Raw genomic sequence first — 7,626 nt, 5'->3', positions numbered from 1 at the left:
AACTCACCACAGCCAGAACTCACAGACAGTGAGGAGGACGGTAATAGAGTGTAGCGGGAAGGCAACCAGCCAGATAGTAATCCCCATTACAAGTATTGTAGCTTGTACAGCAATTTTTTTTGGTGTAGTTGGGAAAGACAGACAAGGAACAGGTCAAAGAGGTTATGATCATTTACCATCGTGATGTAAAACGATGATTGCTATCACCATGGCATTTGTTCAATAAAGTGAGGAGTGTTAGTAAAATGTTGCCTTAGGCCTTTCTGGAGCTTACCCTTCCATTCAAAGTCTTAAGAGTGCAAAACTTTGAAAACAAATACTCTCAAATTCAGTCAAACACTTTTTGTTCCACTTTGCATATAGAAGGAAAGAAAAATAAAGAATAAAAACTACAGGAAAAATGAATATCTGGCTCGGGTACCCTGTGGCGGGAATTTCTAAGAAAAGCCGTTTTAGCGTTAAATGTTCGTGGGTTTTCAACATATTGTTTGCAAAACACTAGAATAACAGTTTATAACCCCAAACAATTTGTATATTGCGGTAATTTTAATTTATATTGCATATTGCAACTTTTCCAGACTCGGGTACCCTGTGGTATTTTGTTTAAAATCTCACCAATGGAATTTTCTGGAATTTTCAATATGCTACTAAGGTTACCTCAAACTGTCAATTGTGGGTAAAATAAATTCTGTTGCAATTAGTTCGATCTTGAACCACAGATTGACTGGACTACTACCTTATACTCAATTCTTTCATTTTGTCTCAAAACATTTTGTATAAACTTTAGATTAGGAGTTTTCTGGTTCTCTCTTGCTTTATATAAACACATTTTGTATGTTAATATGATATAGTTGATTATGGTATCATCTACACCTAAAGTAATATTGGATTTATTACATTCTGGTAAGTGAATATCAAAATCAAAGAGCCAATTCCTTAATTCAAAATAAAAATTCATTGATTCAATGCATTCTACAAAAAGATGATCAATAGTTTCAGGATATAATGAGCAAAAAGAACAGGACGAGTACTCCAAAATTTTAAAACGGTGAAGATCCCGGTTGAGATATAATATATTATTCAAAATCTTGTATTGAAAATATCTCGAGTATGTATCGATTGCTGTGGTATAAATTCTGTTATAAATTTTTTTCCAGTCAAGGGGGTTCAATTCTTGATTCATTTTCTTGGTTATTTTCTCTGGGGACGTAGGAGGGCGAAATTTCACTTCGATAAGGTATTGATAAAACTTATGTGGCCACGGAACTTTCTTAATTCGAGGTCAAGTTGCTGCTCCTGAGCATGAAATGGACCTGCGGGGGTAGAGAGGCAAATGCATTACGCGAGAAATGTGGTTTACTTGGTGCTTTTGATTGTTGTTGCAGTAATAATAAACGTTTGGTGAACAGTTCGCACTGAGAAGGCACGTGTATGCGTGATATTGCGTCGGCCATGGTGTTTGAAGTTGTTGATATGTAACGGGCAGTTATTCGAAAATTGTGCGTAGCCGAGAGCCAGAAAACTTTCCGCAGGCATCGCATGACTGTTTGATCGCGTGACGTGCCTTTGTTGATTACGCTAATCGGACACCTCTGCAAAACGTCTGCGCATGCGCGAGTTTATATATTTCAAAATGGCGGATGGCGCGCTTCGAATAGGATTCGATCGTTGAAAGAATGGCCAAGAAAAACTCACACCGTGTAAATTTTTCATCGAATTCAATTAAATGGATTGAACCTAACTCTGTGTGAGAGTTTTATTTGTTTGATCATTAGATTTACCGTTCTGAAAGTATTTTTCGAACTCGATGATGTTCGTAAACCTTCGTAAACAGTGTTCTCTGGTCCATACCATTAGACAAAGGAAGCAAAAGTCAAAGAGCAAACGTTAAAGTTGGGACAAATTTGCTGCTTGATGTTGATGAGGAATTCTTCGAGTTTATCCACTTGTGCCATTCCAACCATGGCTCCAAATACTTGCCCATAATAGTGTGGATGACTGTCCAAAAAATACACGTTGTTTTGACCAACGAAACACACGGTCATCCCGTTCGCTATGATCAACGCTGCCAAGTTTCGTTCTCTAACTAGCCGTTGTAGATAGAAGGCAAGGGAACTCTGAGGTACTTGAGGATCCACAGAAGTAATAGAAAGATCCAAGGATTCCTCCAATGTCACAGTGACAGGGGCAATTACAGCTGTTAGATGGTGATTTGCTTCAGCTACACTGAAGAATGGATTGCCTAGGGATTGCGTTACATTGTCATATACCTGGTTCCCTCGAGCAATGGCAGACAACAACAATGATAACCATGGTTGATTCAGATCGGAATTACAAGTCAATTGGAGAGTAGCATAATGTAGTGAGCTGGTGTATTCCTTTGCCATTAACAAGGAGATGAAAGTACAGGCATTAGAACCATTCCTTCCAAACAGAGTTGCTTGAGACAGCTGTGGTGGTAAAAACCAGAATTTGGAGGTACCAAGCGATGATTTAGCAATCTGAATATTATGATGATGATGCACAGACTGGGATGTTTGCTGGGAGCTTGCACTGACATTAATTTGTGGTTGCAAAACTGTAAAGGTGTCTAATTCTTGGTCAATGTAGGATTCCCAAGCTCTTGAAGAATAGTATTCAGGATCTACTGTTTGGTTGATGTGGATACTATCGTCATCACTGCCATCACCAAAATCATCATCATCTGAATGGTCTTGGGAAGTTGTGTTTGAACTGGATGTTGGTTTAAGGAGGCTTTCATTAAAGGAAGTTGCTAATTTATTTATTGTAACATCAAGATTTTTAGTGCAGATGGGACATTTCTTTGCAACCAAGTTGAGACATGTTCTGTGGATGGTGTGGAAACATGGAAGTCTTACAGCATCAGCTGTTGAGTCAGTAACATTGCATTCAATATAGTCACAGACTTTGGTTGCATCTGGGAATGTTGCTTGGGCAGACTTGCAGTGAGTGTAAGCAAATGGGAGAGCCTTTGCGTCGACAGTTGAATCAAAGGTATGAAGATGGTACATGTATTTCTTGTCATTTGTTTTGCCACTGCTATTTTGATTTTGCTGCACCTGAAACCAATACGTTTTGATAGTTAAGATTCTCAAGTCTCAATTTTTTTAATTTATATTTATAACTTACTATACACATATAGGGGTTTAAAATGTTTTAAACTCATTAATAGGTAAACATACCTGTTTTGATTTACCCAAGTTTTTTCCAACTGACTTAATAGTTGAAAGGAGAACCTCTGCAGATTTTCCAGCAACAATACTCATATCTTTTTCAGAACACCCTCTTTTATAAGGTTTCACGAAACTGTTTTGGAAGTTCTGTTCCGACTTTGAAGCTGTCATTGCTGTTGCTTTTGATCTTATTTGCTTTGCATCATCGTATACCTGTACTCGGTCTCTCAGCATACTGTGCCATATCTCAACCTTTTTTTCAGTAATAAGAGTCATCCAAAGTTGTTTCATCTTGTAGTAGCTTGAAAAATATTTTTTATGGTACCATAAATCACTTAGCATTGATATTGTTGATCGATTGTAATGTTTTCTTCTCCAGATTATGAACAAAACCATTATCCGCAACATTGTCTCAGTGTATTCTTCAAGATCTCCTGACCTAAAAATTAAGGAATAATGGAATAAACTAAGTGGAATAACTTCTTCAAGTATATGAAGTAGAGAAGAATATTCAATATCTTTGCAAAGTTTGAATTTCTGAAGTACTTTTGATCTAATTTTTAACCATCCCAGAAAGACAGCATTGATTAAAATATTGATGCGAAAAGGTTTGGGCTTGTTTGGTAAAACTGATCCAAATATCTTGTGGTATACATTTCCCAACATGAAGTGATACATCTTGATTATGTCTTCTTGAAGATTAAGAAAGACATGAAATGGGCCTTGCTCTGGGATTATTGAAAGAATACTTGGATTATTCGATCGAGCTATCAGCTTCTTTTGATAGAACCATGTTGGCCAGTCTCCAGGAGCCGGCAGTACATATTGCTGAAGGTAGTTATGAAGATGAGGGCATTGACCAAATATAATGATGAATGGCTGCTTCATAGTCCTCCATACTTTTCAGAGATTGTTCAAACTCATCTATAAGTATTGTCGTACTCAGAGTGGACAGTTCACTATGTGAAAGCTCAGAATATACCCTAGTAAAATGGAAAATATTACTGTGAATTAAAAATGGCTGATGACGAATGTCTATATTATTCTAATTTATGCTATATATTTTACCTTAATTCTCTTATTTGCTGCTGGCTGCATGTTTTTAGGACTGATTGAAAGTCCTGATGGCATTCTTGCAAGAAATGTTTGGTGTCTATCTTTATTAAAGGCATTGAGCAATTCCTTTATATTTACTACAATTATGCCTCCCCGGCAATTTTTTTTCTGTTCCAGACACTTTTACTTGGATACTGCTGTGTTGGCTTCCTCTTTTTAAAGGTAGGTGTACAGCTGGTATATTTTCATGGATGTCCAATAGGCTGCTTGCCATATGTGTGGCAACAGATAGCTTAAGCTCTGATGGAAGCCTGATGGTTAAAATGTTATGGAAATCATCTAGAAGATTCACCATGAGAAATTGTCCCTGTTAGACAAGACAAAAAATATATAATATTCAAATAAAGCTGACTTGCACTTGATGCTTGATTAAATGAGCATCACCTTTTCCTTTCCCTTAGCAGTTCAAGATATTAGGGATTCCACTGCACACTTCTATATGTTTTTTTTTGTTGTTCTTTTATTTTGTTTTTGTTTTTTTCCTTTTTTAATTATTTTTCAGAAAAAAAGTACCTTGATAGCAGCCATTATATGTTGTTGCTCCTGGGTAGGTGTGGATTAGCTGCTGCTTTTGTTGATCAACATTCCTTGGACTGGTGCTAAAGCCAAGGACCCTTCCAGCATTTATGGCAGAACGTGAGGCTCCATGGTCTTGGAGAAAAAGGCCTTCATCTTTCTGGAGTGAGCAAGTTTTTTGTGATCTATTGATTCAGAAACAAAAGAAACAGTGTTGCTGAAGTAATAATTAAAATTAAATTCCAAAAAAGGGAAAGTATTATTATCCTTAGATACATATCACAGATATCTAGCTTAAAGCACCATTCCTCAGTCACACAGCTTATCATATGATATTATGAAACCTCTACCTGAAATAGGCAAGTGTGTGAAACAAAACAACAGTTCTTTGTTCTTGGACAGCAGTATATTCCTCACTGAGGCGGGCATCTTCCCTGGATATAAATTTTAAGACCAGATCATACAACCCAGGTACATGACTTTTTGTAAATTCTCTCATCGACTGTGGACTGTAGAGCGGGGAATCATTGTTGGCTGTGTAGTGGTGGTACAATGCAAGTTGAAAGCGTTGCACTAGATCATCAAATGAGCTGTCTGTATTTGAAAATAAAATTGAATTAAATCAGAGCAAGGTTATAGTAACATGGTAGGTAACAAATTTAGTATTCATTTAAGTTTTTAAGCCTTGAATATTTATGAAATTGCTTATACATTTTGTATCTACTGATCCCATTGTTTAAATTATAGTGCAAAAAGAGTGGTTTTTCAAAATAAATTAACCATTCAAGGTGGTTAAGTTTATTATAATAGATATATGAAAACAAAAAATTAAAAATTACCAACAGTGTTTTCTTTTTCCAGTGCATCATTCATTTTTTCCCAGGTGTCTCTGTCAATCACTACTTTTCCTCTTGAAGTTTTAACTTTATCAAGTTGTTGGTGCTGAAGTTCAATTCCACATATTTCTGATAGAACATTGAGTCTTGTAAAAAGGTTCGAAAGTTGGTTTTTGGTTTCTTTGAGCTTCTCTGTTTTAGGTGAGGTAGTGTCAATAACTGAAGATGAACTGCAGTCCACCAAGTTTTCATGGAGGTGTAAAATGGGCGATCCAGTAAACTGCCATATCTGTAAAGATAGGTCAATCATAAATTCCTGAAAATGAAAAACTTGAAAATTGTTAGCCCAGCAATGAGTTTTCCCTTTTATGAAAAAAATAGTAATAAAAAAAGGAGAAACGCTTTCAAAACATGTTTAGGAGTCACCTTTTTTAGTTGAAGTGGACTTGATAATACTTCGGAGGTTTTCCCTGCTTGGTCTTCGTTTTCTTTGTCACACTAAGAAACAAGACGTTTATTTTCGTTCATGTCCCTTATTATAACAAAAAAATAATATAAAACATTTTCCATTTAGGATTAATTACTGCTTGACGTTCGTACTTATTTTAGAAGGTGGAAATATGCTAAGCAAATCAGAAACATGCACTTTATGAAAAACTTGCACCTTGACCTTTGACTGTAAACAAAGAACCGAAACGTTCAGGAGAAATTAGAATTTTAAACGATAACAAAAATATCAAAGCTACAGTTTTCCTTAGGGAAAAGGTAAACAAAAACTTTACACATGTGTCTGCTGCTACAAACTGACAAAAATGTTAAAGAGAGAGACTGCAATTCAATTCCAGAAGCTTCAAAGAATGAGAAAGAGTAGAGTTGTTTTGTTTTACTTTATACTTCTTTTGCTCGCGCTGCCGATGCGTATAGCTGGTGGTTTTTAAAGTCTTCGTCTGCTGTTTGTTTGCATAAATTGCACCAACGACCAAATACAGCGTAAAATCTTTGTGGTATTTTGTTCGCATTTAGTCTTGAGTGCTTGAAATAGTCTTGTTTTGGACAAGCACATCGTAGGTTTTCCCTCCGTGCGACATCCCAATGGTACCGACAAAGCCGGGAATTTATCGGCAACCGTGTTACCCTACTTATCTCGGAATTCACCGTGTACAGTCTGCCTTGGCAAGCTCTTTCTGTTCTTGTTTTTTCAGCCCTCATGCATATACCAGTCTTGTTTGAACCATGCATTAAGACTACCACTCGTAAAAACAACAACACGATAGTAGCGATAGCAGTACTCGACGGCACGCGACCCACTTTACCCTTCATTTTCTCCTTTGGTGCAAACGTAAAACTATGTGGTGCAAAAAGTATGTTATCGTAAATATGACACTCTAGCTACTCTGAGAATTTCTCTCTCGGCTTTGCTTTATTCGCTTCGGCTTTTTGAATTTCGCGCTATGGCAGCAAGGTTTGTTTACAAAACAAATAATATTTTAGCGCATGCGCATTGCGTTTTGCAGCGGTGTCCGCTAATCGTAGTTGTGTTATCAGAATACACAACTATCCATTTGTTTCTGAGGTTATCTTTCCATCTTTCTAGCGCAGCTAATACTGTGAATGTTTCTTGCAAATTGATGTGTGCTGCGGATAACTCGGGATGGTCAGTGTTCCAGTTAATGTAAAACCAATCACCACCAAAGAAACCTCCGCCACCGACTGGGCATGCGTCAGTGGAGAACTCTTCTTTCTGTACTGGTTCAGATTCAATGAAAAACATTTTCCCGTTAAAAACGCCAAGGAATTTCGACCACCATGCCAAGTCGGCTCTTAGGAGGTTGGGTCGGATGTGGTGATGTGGGCGTCGCATTTTATTTACTGTGTCAATTATTCGCCGCAAGAATGTTCGACCGCCATATACTACTCGCGCCGCAAAATTGAGTTTGCCAACAAGGACTGCAAGTCCCATCTCG

The 7,626-nt window shown here is 37.2% G+C and overlaps 1 pseudogene across 1 annotated transcript; it reads right to left on the bottom strand.

Moving 5' to 3' along the window:
• Positions 1–1,853: 1,853 nt before the first annotated feature.
• Positions 1,854–4,981, bottom strand: LOC116287980 (uncharacterized; annotated as a pseudogene). Its single transcript, XR_016118746.1, has 4 exons — positions 4,824–4,981; positions 4,263–4,617; positions 3,204–4,177; positions 1,854–3,080 (listed from the first exon to the last, which is right to left on the bottom strand). The product of XR_016118746.1 is annotated as an uncharacterized LOC116287980 (transcript).
• Between the last annotated feature and the right edge of the window lie 2,645 nt (positions 4,982–7,626).

This window comes from Actinia tenebrosa, unplaced genomic scaffold (assembly GCF_029948245.1).
Source record: "Actinia tenebrosa isolate PJP-AT-01 unplaced genomic scaffold, QUT_ActTen_1.0 PGA_scaffold8__29_contigs__length_14323225, whole genome shotgun sequence".
NCBI classification, from domain to species: Eukaryota; Metazoa; Cnidaria; class Anthozoa; order Actiniaria; family Actiniidae; genus Actinia; species Actinia tenebrosa.
The sequence above is the reverse complement of the archived record's forward strand: the minus strand, read 5'-3'. Positions and strand labels throughout refer to the sequence as shown.